At 37.6% G+C, this 15137-nt stretch overlaps 1 protein-coding gene across 10 annotated transcripts in view; it reads right to left on the bottom strand.

Annotated features, from left to right (window-relative positions):
* Positions 1-15137, bottom strand: part of SLC4A4 (solute carrier family 4 member 4) — a 399538-nt gene that overhangs the window by 202196 nt on the left and 182205 nt on the right. The window contains exons 1-2 of one of the 10 annotated variants that reach the window (XM_036021844.1): positions 11279-11283; positions 5419-5420 (exon numbers count right to left, since the gene is read on the bottom strand). The exons of the other annotated variants lie outside the window; for them this stretch is intronic. The gene's annotated coding sequence lies outside the window, so the exon portion shown is untranslated. Of the gene's footprint in view, positions 1-5418; positions 5421-11278; positions 11284-15137 lie in introns of those variants that run through there. 10 annotated transcript variants of the gene reach the window in all.

Genomic DNA, 15137 nt, shown 5'->3' with positions numbered 1-15137 from the left:
CTCACAATTGCCTAACTTTTGTAGATGTGACTCTTCTCTCCAAATAGACCACCAAGGTCCTGGCTGACAGGGTCGGTGTTTTATGTACTCCCCTTAAAGACCTACCTAGTACCAGGCACCCAACAGTCACTTTGAATAATAAAGAACTAGACATGGCTCAATAAACTCAGACATTTTCAAGTACATAAAAACGTAACCATTTGCGAAAGGAAGCTTATATCACGAACCCTGAAGTGAAAACTAAATTTTAAAAACTGTCTTTATTCATCTTTGTCTTAGCTACACAGTGACCAAAATACAGTCGCTATTCAATGTTGAGTAAGCCACAAATAAAAGAATAAACACTTCAGATAAGCCATGTTCCTCCACTTGATTCAATCCCTCCCACCTGAGGGACCACAACGTTCAATCTGCGCTTCTACGAAGACACTCAGTGCCCGCCGTTCTGTGTGGTACCCACTGCTATCCTTTGTCTTTGCACCTTGGTTAAGCCAATCAACTGGTGCATCCCTGACTTCCACAATTGTTAGTGCCAATTCAATGCACAGTAAAGTTACACAAAAAGAATGGGTAAAAAAAATAAGACAATGAATTAAAAACTGAGTAATATACATGCTGCCCCAGTTTCTCACAAGAAATCTTTTTCTGCTTCTTTCTTCCGCCTGCTTAGAAGTGCAGTGGGAAGATGACATGGTGTGACAAAATGGAAACCTGGAGGCTTCGCAGGAATTGAAGGATAGTTCTGCACTTTTGTTTTGTAACTTAATATTTACTAGTTTTTAGTAGATGCAATACACTACAGTATTTCTTAAAAGAACACAAAACATTTTTAAGAAGAGTTCCCTGTCCTCAAAGAACTTATAAATGGTAAAATAGCATATGATAGGAAAAGTACCATGAATAAACATGTAATAAGCAATAACTAACATTTCTGAATGATTGTACTGTTAAGTACTTTCCATGTATATCATAAGCCAATGAAATACCTATTATTATTCTCCTCTCATATTACTCTACTGAATATTAAGAGGCTAAGGACTTCCCCAAGACCACACAAGTAAGGCCTATGACCTCAAACCTACCCATATTAATGTCCAAGCCCATTTCTTAGTCACCACACTCTAATGAACGATTTCACATTCAAAAAACAAAAAGTCAGATTACCATATGAACAGTACAAAAAGAAACATACTGGATTCCAGAAGAGGCAGAAATCATAATGGCATATGAAATAGTCCTAAACTAAATGACTGAGTTCGGTTCATTACCCAGCATACGGCACTTTGTGAGAGTGCCCTTTTCTTCTCGGTCTGGGAAGCATCCCACTGTGGCCACCCTGCAGGCTACCAAAAAAAAATTGTTTTCAATAAAAATAATGATCATGATGAACAATTCAAACTGAGCATGATAAGTTTATATGCAAATTTACTACTGCGGGTTAAATGAGGATTCTGGATTTGGTATTTTCTCCTGACAAAGTCCACCATCTGGTAAAGTCTTAGCTCTCAAACCAAAGTGTGAAATGAAATAACTATTTATTTTGTTGTTATTAATGTGCTACCATCAACTGGTGTACATAGTTATCATTTTAAGTATTCATTTCACTTCTTCATTCTGAGATACAGTTGGTAGGTTGATGCCACAGTTGTTAAGGCTCCCATAATTTCTCTAATTATTAGACCACTGTAGTATCTATAAAAACACTTAGATATATGTATATAACCCTCAAAAGTCATTTTTACATTCATAACTGTAAGAAATGAGAAATAATAAAATTTCATACATATAATAGAAATATGCATACACACACATACATATAAACCTTTAAAACACACACACACTGTAATGACTATCTGGTACTCTTGCCCCTGAGCAACCTAATCCCCTTTTCTGATAACAGCATCCCATTTGCCTTTGGAGACCCATCTTTATACCTACAGATTCACTGAGGCTAAATCCAGCCCCTGTCATACAGGTCTATGCAATGAGAATATCACAACTCTTGGCCACAGCACTTAATCTTTGAATGGACACTTTACTAACTTAGGCCAATCAGAGTGAATAAGTGTCAGCCTTTTGTTGGAACTTCCCGGAAACAAATTTCACTTTATGCTAAGGTGCTAAATAGATAGAAGCAGATGAGTGCAGACAGCCATCCTGTAGCCCTAAGGACAAAGTAAACATGGAAGACCTTAGAGCCAAGGCAGAGGCAGGTTCCTAATGCCATCATGTAAGCATTTAGATTCAGCCACGCCTGAAGTCAGTTACTTTTCAAACATTCGTGTGATTCTTTCTAGTTTAACATAGTCTGAGCTGATGTTTTTTGTCACTTGCAACCAAAAGAGTCCTGATATACATGTATGTGATTTCATTTTAGTAGTTAAAGTAAAGGTAGCTTGTATTGGCCATCCAATACATCTTTGAAGAGGTACTGGCATCTTCAAAGTAATGGCATTGAAGAATGTGTTTATATAGCACCCAAGTTTCCTTGGAGAGACCTGGACAAGTCATTCAGACCTTTCCCATGCTTTAACCTACTGCTCCCACAACAAATCCAGAAAATGACTACCGATTTATGTGCCGGCAGATTCTAGACAGGTAAATTGGTTACCTTTTCTGTTTCAAATTAGCTAAGACATTAAAATAGCAAAACAGCATTCATTAAGATAGATAATTTTAAAAAAAAAACACTTAGGTATCCATGTATTAATAGGCTCCCACACACGAAAAGCTGCCAATTATCACAATTATCATAAATATGCTACAACATTATTCAGCTATAAAGGGCCAACAGCACTAAGATCTGGATTTCAGAACACCATCAGACTATCTTACTTAGGAGCAGAATGAGTTTACTTTCAGCAAGAGGTAATAAAAATTGAAACTTTCTGAGGCACTTTCGGGAAATATCTGTGTCTTAGCCTTTCATCTTTAAAGTGCTGAAAAAATATTTTACCTATAGTTTACGTTACAAAGAAGTTATCAGGACTCAGGTCATATCTATAAGGTACTCAGAATTCTTTAGAATAAAAAAGCGATAGCCCTTGAATTCCCCCAAACAATTCCTTCATAATCTTGGCCAATACAGAGGGATGGAAGAATTAAAACCAGGCTGTCAGTGGCATTAATATGTGTTTGTTTCAAAATACTACTAAACCATTCACCAATAAACAGTCCCAGTTATGTTCTACCAGTCAATTAAATTTTGTCTATAAAATTCCAGGGCATGCTGTATTGGGAAAACATTGGCTCAAAGACTTTTTGGTCAGCTGATTGAAATGTTATTTCAATATTTCAAGAGTCTCTATCAGAGAGACATTAAATTCATATCAGTCATTTTGGGGTTTAGCTACCTCAACGATGACCTATAAGTAACAATTATGGACTGTCCCCAAAAAATCTATATATAAAAACCCCAACCCCAAATGAGATGGGATTTAGAGATGAGGCCCCTGGATGGTACTTAGGTTTAGATGAAGTAACAAGGGTGGGACCCTCATAGTGGCATTGGTGCCCTCTTAATAGGAGACACCGGAGCTTGCTTCCTCCTTCTCTCCACTGTGTGAGGACACAGTAACAAGTCTGCCATTTGTAAGTCAAGAAGTGGACCCTCACCAGGGAACCAAACTGCCTGGCACCTTGATCTTGGACTTCTGAGTCTCTGGAACAATAAGAAATAAATTTATATTTACTTACATAAATTTATATATTTAAGCCACCCAGTCTATGGTATTTTCTTATGGCAGCATGAACTAATGCAGCAACTAAACGAACTAATGGTGAAAATAAACTTTTTTACTTTTCTTCTAGACTTTACCTTCCACAATACCATTTTCCCTACTTTGTTTAATCCAGGTTTGCATGGTATTCACAAGCCTTTAGGAGAGAAATGGGCTCACAGAAACAGTAATAACCAAATTTCACTGATTCCTGCCCCAGTTGCACATCACAAGACTACATCTCCTCCCACCCCCCGATAAATCTACCTCCCAGGTATCTGCTCATCTCCAACGGATGTTTCACTCATACTCATCCTTTTGGCCCCACACCATTGTTGATGCCCTGTCTCTACAAATCCACTAGAAAGGGTACCACATTATAACACTGTCAACAGGGCCCAGCACGTTAGTGTCACTACCCTATTACAAAACCATACAGGGGTATCCAACCTTTTGGTATCTCTGGGCCACACTGGAAGAAGAAGAACTGTCTTGGGCCACACATTAAATACATTGCAACATGTAATCACAAAGAAATCTCATAATGTTTTAAGTAAATTTACAATTTTGTGTTGGGCCACATTCGTATTCATCCTGGGATGCATGCAGCCCGTGGGACACAGGTTGGACACCCCTGATAGGACTGGCTATGATGCTGAAAGTTAACAGACTGAGCATATACACAGGTCTAAAAATAGTCCCATGAGCACATAACAGTGGGGGTGGGGTCAGGGGCTCTATGCATGTGGCGTGGAAAAATAAGATGCTTTCTGTAAATAGAAACTCACCCATTAATTAAGATGGTAAAGATGTAAAAGTTCCTAATGTATGTCATAACCCCCATTTCCATTTTCCTTTAATTTCTCTCTACCTCACTTCTCTTTGCTCTGCCAGACTTGTCCATGATAAGGTTTATATGATGAATCACTCTGCTTAAGAGTGAACACATCAGCATTTTCTCCAGGTTCAACTCAGAACAATTATCAGCACAATTTATACCCTGAGGTTTCTGAAGTCAGACTCAATTCTCATCAACATTAGGAAAACTTCAAGGCTCCAAAAATAAACTCTACAGCCTTTTCTCAAGTGCAATGGTTTTCTATACGAAGCAGCTGAATTTAATGATGCAATAGTAGTGTCAAAACTACCGTGCTGATGATGCTGCCATTAGATGCCTCCACACACAAAGGACTTCCTCCTTCCTGTAGACTGTAGACTCTCTGTCAAAATTCATTCAAACATAAAGGCACCAACCCTTAAAGAACCTTTAGGACTTCTGACTTCATCTCCACATTGCCAAAAATTCTACCCATCTTTTCCTGGTTAGCAATATTGAAAAATGTGATTCAAAATATAATCCCATTAAAAGGGGAGGGTGAGGGACTAGAAATATCCAGGAAACATTACAAATGCTGGTTCTTTCTTTAAATAAAAAAAAATTCCCCAAAGATATATCACCATTCTAAAGATTTTGATGTAACTGTGAACATAATATAAAAATGGCAACAAGATTCTACAATACGTTTTTCTTTTTTCTGCCCTTCTAAGTCTGCTCTGAGTGAAGGGTCCGAGACCAGTGCCCATAATCCCCAACCTCTCTGAAGCTAATTTACAGTCTCTGCAAAGAAAAACATACACAACAGGTCCTCCAACACTGCCTACCTGACATTTATGGTTTCACTGTTCTCAGACAGCAGACTGCTCATTTGCCTAGTTTTATCCATCCAAAAAACTTTGCATTGGGGAAGCCAACCAGTAACACATGTCACTGGCCAGCAAAGGCCCCAAACCCAGGCCAGAATCTGAAAGACCACTTGTAAAACCTGAGTTCAGCTACTTGAGAAATGGCACATGAGGGACAAGAGACAAATTAAAGGAAACAAGTAAAGCTTTGATTTCATTTCATTACATATCTTCCCAAGTTGTCAATAGATATTTGCTAAATTATTTCCAATAAACAACAAAATGGGTCTGCTAAGTTTTTAGAACCATATTTTAGAGTAGAAGAGCATCAATTTGTGACAGAAATAAACTTTTTTCTAAAGTATCCATGTAGGTAAACCACATTCAGCTGATGGGAAACACAAATCAGAGAGTACATGTGGGCTGATCAGGGATTTTGATTTTTATTAAAGTATACTGTGAACAATCCATGTATTTCACAGAGTAATACCAACAAAAGTAAACAAGTCACCCTTTTCAAAAGAATGTTTCACTATAATCTTTCCAGCCAGTATTTCTTAATCCCTTATATAAAAAGCCTATGTATAACACTTCAAGTCATCTGGAGATAACCTCAGTTCACTGGGGGGGTAGGTAAATGAATGCCACTTCAAAAGAGATCTGTTATTAATAGCCTCCTTTTCAGAAAGAACAGACAAAGTATTTAGGCACTTCTAAGGCTTGTGGTGATGTGTAAAGCATGGCCATTCCTTAATTGGCTACAGAATGTCCAATTAACTAAATGTCATTCATAAAACTTAAAGTTCCTTAGCCTTCTCAGGCAACTCCTTCTTTAGATCCATCATGCATCAGTGGGGGCTAGCTTAGAAATACATTTGTCTCTTTCCAATACTTTTTAAGATCTATATAAGCTCAAATCTATCTTTCCTAGAATTGTGTTTGTAAAATGCTTTAGTAACTACATAAGGCAGAGACTGGGTATTCACCTGAAAGCGGTCCAAATCCCTCTGCCACCTTTCTTATGTGGGAAAGATGGGACTCAGATACAGAGGGATATAAAGAATGAGACAGGGAGCTCCTATTAAGGCAATGGAAGGTCCTCAGAGCCTGAAAAACTCAATAAGCCAAATCAATAGGAAGAAGGAAAGGTACAGATGCCAAAGCCAGAAAGTATCAACAGCTGACCTAAAGGGATGAGGGTAAAAAACTGAGGTTAAGTTACCAGGTTAAGAGTGAGAGTCAGGACTGACATAAAGGCAACCCGATGTTGACTGTCAGTAGACCTAAAGATCAAAGCAAATATAAAACATAAATACTCAAGTTATCTAATAATGTGAAAATGGACTAAAGAAATACAGTTGTTTGTGAGTGTGCTGGGAGAAAGTGGTTCTCAAAAAAATTTAGGAAAAACTCATGTAAGATACCAAATTCCCTCCAAACCTGGCTGATATGTTGGCCAGAGATCAATGAAGGGTTTGCAGCAGCTGATTCTCACATCCTCAGGGGAAATTGATCTTTATAGCTTAAGGAGTATTCATCGTTCACATGGAGTTCTGCACCTCTTATCTTATCTAGTGATAGCACACAGAATGTTCTTCTGGAGACAACTCGACCCTGAGTAAACAGTAACCATGGGTAGAGAGATGGAGTCAGAATTCTAAGACCTAGATCTTGTGCTCAGCTCCGGCTCTAACTGAGCAAATCCCCTTCTACCCCTGACTTGGTTTCCACATCTGGTTGACATATAATAACAATAAGAAGAGTAAAGAGATTGTAAGGCTCACCCATGGATGGTGAAATTGAGTTCTCTTCTGGCTGACAAAAATCCACTCAGAAACACAAGACAGTGCTCTGATATTAAATGCTAAACCAGTGAACTATTCATCCTGTCACTTCTGTTCTCACATTTCTTTTAAGAAGCAACACAAACAAGTTTTCAAATGCAAGTACTGAAACAGCTGAATTTGAAATTCCTAGAGGGAAAACTAATTCTTAGCAATATTCTTTTCCTTATTTAGCCAAAGATGGGTAGTGAGCACTAACTAGGAGTATTTAGACACCACTACATAAAGAAGTTGCACAATGAATCAAGATATTTGCTCTTCCTTTTTAATGTTTTAATCAAGTGTGGCACCAAAAATAAACCTAGTTAAAGTGACCTTAAGAGGTAAAGGCACATAACCAACTCCAGAGACTGAGTAAGCACTGAGTTTTTAAGATGATTAAAAGCTGAGACTTTACCGAAAGAAGAATAAAGCATGTCATTAAGGATGAGAATTTACAGAGACAGAAAGGGAAAGGTGTGCATGATGGTTCACAGATAAGAATATGTGGTGAAAGAACTAAGTTATGCACAAGGGTGACTTACTGAAATAAACATGAAAATTTCATGTAGGGCACAAGCTTTCATTCACAGGTTTTATTGCCAACCATCTACTTTTCTCAAGTACTCTCTGTCTTAAAACTAATATACAATCAGCAACACGAGATACTCAATGAATATGGAACCACATTGGTTATCCCTGAGCTGTACCCAAAATATACACACATCAAAATTGTTCTGCCCTAAGATACGGCCACCCAGTTTCTGCTCTTGCCGAGTAGAGATTTTAGGAAGTGTGAGTCTATACTACAGTAGAACAAAACTCATCTTAAAATAAACTGTAAATCAGCTCTTAACCATGTTCCTAAAAAAATGTCTTAAATTTTCATATCAAGAGCCCAAATATTTTTACAAATTCCATTGCTCATTTACATAAAAATAAATTGTAGTATTAAATAAACTCTGAACTTCTGCATTGCATACTCAAAGAAAAACTGGGCCAATGCCCAGTTAATATGTTATATTCATCTAATCCTACTTTCAAATGCACCTGAAAATGCCATCTACTTGAGATCTCAGCTAAATAAACCCCCCAAACAAAATTCTAAAAGTCAACTTCTAATGGTTTTTTTGGACAATAATATAAAATATGCCTAAATATTAAAATTTTATTTGGACATTGAATCAGCTGATACAAATTTTTTTCCTACAGAGTGATTCATGCAAGTAATAAAGATGGCTACATCCAAGAAGTCACTTCAGAATCATCGACTGTAATTACAATTTTTCTGAAATGCCTGCATGGTTATGTCCTTCCATGAATACCAATTGGCTAATTTGCCTATGAAATTAGCATGTCTGGAGCTGAGTCCCCTCAAAACTGTATTCTTTCACATGCTGAAATCAAGTTCACTGCAGAAGTGAGTTTCTCTCCTATCACAAATTATTACAATTTAAAATGATCAAAAACTTTGAGTACAATAATGCAACTTATAATGTGACTTATCTCTTTGGGGATATAATCACATAGAAGGCAAATGATTTTCTTCCAAAATGTATACTTCTATTTTCCATTATCACAGGTTTCATTCTTCTTTTATCAATTGATCACTAATATGGGTTTATTGAAGACAGTCTTAGCTTGCTTTCTAATTTTTCCAGCCAAGCAGTTTAAACTATAATATTTGCATGAGTTAGGAGACTTGATTGGAAATATTGCTTAATAAGAACATCCACCAATAACGAGCACTTAACTAAGGACATATCTCTTTTTTAAGAACACTCCTATAACCTAAGGGTTACAATCTCTAGCTTCTTAAATGAAACATGCTCAAGGAGGTTACATACATTACCCAGATTACAAATCGAGCAATGAGGAACTCTAAGAGCTCTAGACTCAGAATGTAGTTAGTTACACAGATTTGGCTGACCATGAAGTCCACACTCTCTCTATTATAGTGTACTTCCCCCTTTACTTCTGTTTCTACTGTATTTCTGAATAAGGGCACCTTTAAGAGCCCATATCTCAAAAACATATCTGGCCATTGACTTGAACTCTTTGAAAGTGAGGCATGTTAAAATCTTGATAATAACAATGTTTATTTTTCTCTGTAACGGAACCAAGCATTATACATTACCAAATTCCCTCCAATGAGAGCTGAACTTTTCCTGCACTAAGGTTGGGTCCAAGCCATTACTCCTTTTCTTTTCAACAAGCCATCCATTCTACACCATAAATTCATTTTCCTCTGATTACAAGTGACTTTAAGAGCTGTCTAAATTCATTCCAGATTTCTAACAACTTAGTCTATAAACTTGTCAGTTTTAACTTTGAGGACTACAGATCTGTTTAAGAGTAAGATGAAATGCATGGAAACACACATACAGAGTGTTGTATAAAATGGATGTGATTGCTTCAGAAAATTATTCTCTTCAAACTCATCAGACAACTTTCAAAACATAAAAAAAGATGTCATTCCAGGGAATAAACTAGGATTGCATGTACACAGGAAAATAAGAAAAAAAATCAACTAACAGTGCATATATACACTCACATAAACATTTGGAAGTTAAAAAAATATATATCCCATAAAAATCAGCCAAGGAGTGTTACAATTTTAAGACTGCCTAACTGTCAAGGGACAATAAATGCTAACAGTAATTCAGTAGATTAGCTGAAGAAGTACCTCTCCCTTTCACAACCCTGTCTAGAGAGTTTTCAAAACAGATCTCATCTGTGTTTTAAAATGGCCTGTACCACCACAGTGCCCAGCTGACCACTTTGTTTTATGGACCCATTTCCCTAATCTGCACCACAGTGAAACATGTCAAACATCTGTTTAGGGGCACAACTCTTAGCAACACACTCAGTTCTTACTGAAAACATTTGCAGACCTACATTTCAAACACTGCAAATAAGAGTTATCTGTTGAGGTCCAGAAATGTTCAACAGAAGGATTTTCTTCTCTATTTCAAGTACAGCAACTCTGTCTCAAAAGTAAAGGCTGCTGGCGAATAAATTGAAGCCCAGTGCAAGACATTCTGTCAAAACAATCTGCAAACGTTTATTTTGCTGCCACAGATCAGTTGAAACCAGTTCCTACTGAGATACTGACACTACTGTAATGTTGATTCATGCTTTTGTGGCTTCAAAAATTAATGACCATAACTTTTGTTTTTTAAATGCTTTGGAATTGCCAGCAGTATACTACCTCCAACTGTCTCTAAAGCAGTTCCTGATTTAACTTGTTCTCAAAAGCAGGAAGGCATCTGTCCTTCTTTCTCTCTCTGAAGATTTGGGTCCCAACTGGTTTCTCATGCAACAAATGAAGCTGAATATGGTACCACTGTCTCTTATGCCCAAGAAGTGGTGAGAGAGAACATCAGCATCCACAGAGATGAAGTCAAAAGCTAAGAATTTAAAGGGCTTTGTCCTTTAAATATGTACTATATTTAAAATTTTCTATGTCATAGTCATTAAATCTTCCATATTACAAACCAATCCTCTAGCTAATGTGCGCATTCTTCAAAATTTTAATTGGAGGGGACCGTCAAGGCATTCACCCAGCCTCAAAATATCTCTGTATATCTCCATGATTTGTCCTTAAACTTTAAAAACTCACGAGTTTTGCATTCCAAATTCATAGTTCTATGTTTATTTTATTGTAAAAATATTTCTTTTCAAATTGCCAAGTAAAAGTGATGCTTTGGGCAAACATATTTATCCTGTACTTTACACCAGCTAACCCTGGGCGCATCTTGAGCCCAGTCTGAGAAGGAAGTTTTCTTGGCCTCTGTTGAAGAAACTCTAAATCAGCATCCACACCACAGCCTTGCCCAGCTCAGCACTCACCCAGGTAAGTATGAGCTACTCTCATCCATTCTTTTTAGTTTCCTATCCTGACTAAACTGACTGTGAAAAAGTAATTTAATGACTATTCAATACCTCTTGCCTATATTTGTCTTCCTGGTAAACCCAACTAAGCCAAAGTCATTGTACAGTTCAAACCCTTACTTGCCTTCCCTGCCTTGGTGAGGTGTGAACCATTGAGACAGTGGTTTTAGACAGGTCAGCTCTGACTAAACCTGTGAAATTCACATGAGTCGTAGGTTTCATGCTGTTGGACAGGGAATACAGAGTAAAGTAAGAAATTCCATGGAGAAGGGAGGAACCTGGAAAGTCAGCCAAATTTCCACTCTCTCAAGATTCAGATAGTCAGTTTGGCTTGATAATTTTATACATTCCAGGAAAGTCAAACACAGTACTATTTAATATGTTTATCTTACCCAATCTCTCTTCAGTAGCATGGATAACTAAAGGTTGACCATAAATACACAAAGATCTATAGCCTGTGATCCAGTCCAGCTATTAATTCATTAAATTTGCAATAAGTTATCCATGATGTCCCAGAAACTGCACACACTTTAGAGCTCTGGGTCAGCTCACATGTCACAAGGGAAAAACCCACATGTAAACAGATAATTACAGTAATTGAGTTAAGTACTATTAATTTATTCATTCATCTAATAAATTTATTGAGCACCTACTGTGTACTGAACCCCTACTAGGCAATATGCCAGGAGCTATAACAGAATAATGTTTTTTCCTTAACATACTTTGGAAGCCTACACAATTCATTGTGGCGGGAGCACAGAGCATGAAAACGAGGTAAGAGAAGGAAGAAAAGACTATAAAAACAGATATGAGATAAATCATCGTGAATGGCCCTATATACTTTGATAAGGCATTTAGACGTTAATCCTATAGTACCAATAGGGAAGCTTTGAGGGCTTCAAGCAGGAAGTAGGAAAACCAGGTGTGTATTTTGGAAAATATTTAGGTCGTGTCACAGTTGGTGGGGGTCCAGGGCGGGAGGGAGGAGGGAAAGTATTCAGCAGTTCTTACAACAATGAATACATCTGTACAGCTGTGACACCTATTCTGGACACCTATTCAAGCTGACTGTTCTTGGCACCTCCACATCTGTTTTCTGGGCTGCACAGAATGTACATTCTCCTTGAGAATGTAGCTGCCTGCTTCTATTCGTTTCCAATAATCTGTGGTTAGGCTACCTTGCTTTAAAAGTGTACCTGGCAGTTTTGCAACTCTTCACAAATGCACCACTTCCACTTATCAGACAACCTCTTGATAAGACCACCTTATTTTCATCCATACTCTTCACCTACCTAAAAAAAAAAGTTTGTGGCAGATCTATCTATAGCATTTACTGCCATAGCCCAGCAAATGGTGTTGCTGCTGATGTTGATAGTTTAGGAAGGGAAGCCAAACATGGCAGACTTCCATTTTCTCAGCTACTCTCATTCCACATTCACCCCTACTAACCCTCGGTAACTAGTGTTTTTCCAGTTGTTGATGGCAAAATCTAAAGCGGGCTTCTAAACTAAACAGTATTACCTGACCATCAGATTCACCTGAGGCCATTAAAAAACACATGATCAGGTTCCTCCATATCAGGAGTTCTGAGGGAGGTGGGGTGAGTTAGGAATCTGTGTTTTTAAAAGATACCTAGGTGAGGTCATGAATTAGACTGGTTTGGCAAACCCTAGATTAAAGCTATCCCAATAAGTTCCTTATAATTAAAATAGAATTACTGTATTTTTGGACCATAAGACACACCTAGGTTTTAGAGGAGGAAAGTAGGAAAAAAATTTTGAAGCAAAAATGTGGTAAAATATTTAATATCATAAATAACATAATATTTCACTGATGTAAATGTAAACAGAACTCAACAGCAGCATTAACAACCATTATTCCTCCCAAATTCGGGCAGGGGAAATACATCTTAGAGTCCAAAAAATACGGTAAGCACATATTTTTCTTTTAAATACTTTAATGAAACTTAGGCAATCACTTTAAGTAATTGCCACCCATTAGTGTTTATTGAAACAGTTTACAACTAATTCACATGCCATTTTCTAAACGCTTCAGGCTTACTTGGCTTTCCTGCTATGTATTAAGCAGTTTGTTAACTATTAATAAAGGGTGAAGAAATATCAGAATCTGGAGGTCATTTTAGCAGTTAAAGGGGCCACCAAGAAGCATGATTTGTAATTAGCAAAACCCTGTGAATTCCTGCGGCATTAGCCAGGACCTTAGGATCAGTACTTTAAAGCAAGAGCAGGCCATGAATAAGCAACTTTCTTCCTAAAATAAGTCACCTTCCCTGTTTGTCCCCTGTCAATCAGAAAATATACAGAAAAAAAATATTATTTCTGCAAGTACCAGTATTTGTGAGGAGGCACTGGATAAATGAACTTAGGGCAAATATATATGCAAATAAAATAAAAATTGCTAATAGAAAATGACTGCTATGCTTAATACTTAGTCCCCAATCTAAGTTCTTGCAGCTAATTTTTTTCCATTTAATAATACTAGGTACCATTATTAGTCTCCTTTTATAGATGAGGAAACAGAAGCAAAGAGAAGTAACCTGTCCAAGGTCAAAGAGCCAGTAAGCGGTAGAGAGAGGAACCGAAACCAGGAAGACTAACTTCAGAGCCTCTGCTTTTAACCAACCCATGTACTGACAGTGAGAGTAGATTATGGGCTTAAACTGTGTTTGACAGAGTTGGAAGAGCTGTTACAGAACACATAGGAAGAAACAGATCTTCAGAACAAGTCAGGCTTGTGAATCAGTATCTAATCCACTACTGCAGGCTTACTATGTGTTTGGCACTGCACTCAGTGCTTTGGGAAATATTAATGCAAAGATGAACAAGGCATGGTCCTTTCTCATCTTCACTACTTAATTCAATTGTCAACTCTTTCATAAACTGCCTCAGACTCCAGACAGAATTAATCAGTACTCTGTGTATGTGTGTCTCTCAAGCACTAGTATGTCCCTTTTCTTGCTGCATTATTATTAAGTCTTCATATGTCTGCCTCTCCTCCCATTAGGTTACAAGTTCATGGCCCATTTGGGAACAGGGAGCATGTATTAGGTCCTTCTCTACTAGCTAGACTCCAGTACAGTGTGCCGGGACACAGTGCTATTTCTCAGTAGGTTCTTCATTAGTGAATGAACAAATGAAGCACAGAAAGAGGGAAACAAGTGAGATAACTTGCACTAAGATTCACAGGATGCTTCTGGCAAAGGTAAGAAAAGAGCTAGTATACCCTAGCCCCAATGCAACATTCTGTCTAGCATACACATGCACCACAGTAGTCTTCTCCTTTGCTAAAACCACATGAGTTTGCATTTTATCATATATTATAGCCTATAAAATTTTGTTCACATTTCACCTTTATGCCTCCTATCTCATTTAACATAGTAAACCCTCGTAGACAGGGGTTATTGCATATATAGTATGTCAGACCATGTTAAACACATGCATATTTGCAATTTAATTTTCAGAAGAGTCCTCTGAAGTAGCTCATTCTAAAGGATTATAGAGGTCAAGTCACTTGCCCAAGGTTACACAGCTAGTGACAGATACAAGCAGAACTGAAATCTTAACTCTAAATCCCACACTACTAACTACTGTACTCTTTCTATGCTCCGAGACCCAAACTCCAGCTCCATCATGTACTAGTTATGTGACATTGGGTAAATTATTTAACTCCTCTGAGCCCCATTTTTCCCCAGCTGTATTGAGATACAATTGACATATAACACTGCGTAAGATCAGGGTGTAGCCCTGACCAAGTGGCTAAGTTGGCTGGAGCATCACCCTGTGTGCCAAAATACTGAGGGTTCAATCCCCAGTCAGGGAGCAAACAGGAGGCAGCCAATCAGTGTTTCTCTCTCACATTAAAATTTCTCTCTCCTCACCCCTCCCCACCTTCCTCTGTCTCTAAAATCAATAAACATATCCTGGGGATATGGTTATAAAATTAAAATGAAAGTATAAATGAAAGTAAGATTCTACAGTAAGTAAGAGACACTTATACA

Source organism: Phyllostomus discolor, chromosome 1, assembly GCF_004126475.2.
Source record: "Phyllostomus discolor isolate MPI-MPIP mPhyDis1 chromosome 1, mPhyDis1.pri.v3, whole genome shotgun sequence".
Classification (NCBI taxonomy): Eukaryota; Metazoa; Chordata; class Mammalia; order Chiroptera; family Phyllostomidae; genus Phyllostomus; species Phyllostomus discolor.
Note: the sequence above shows the minus strand (reverse complement) of the source record. Positions and strands in the feature narration are given on the sequence as shown.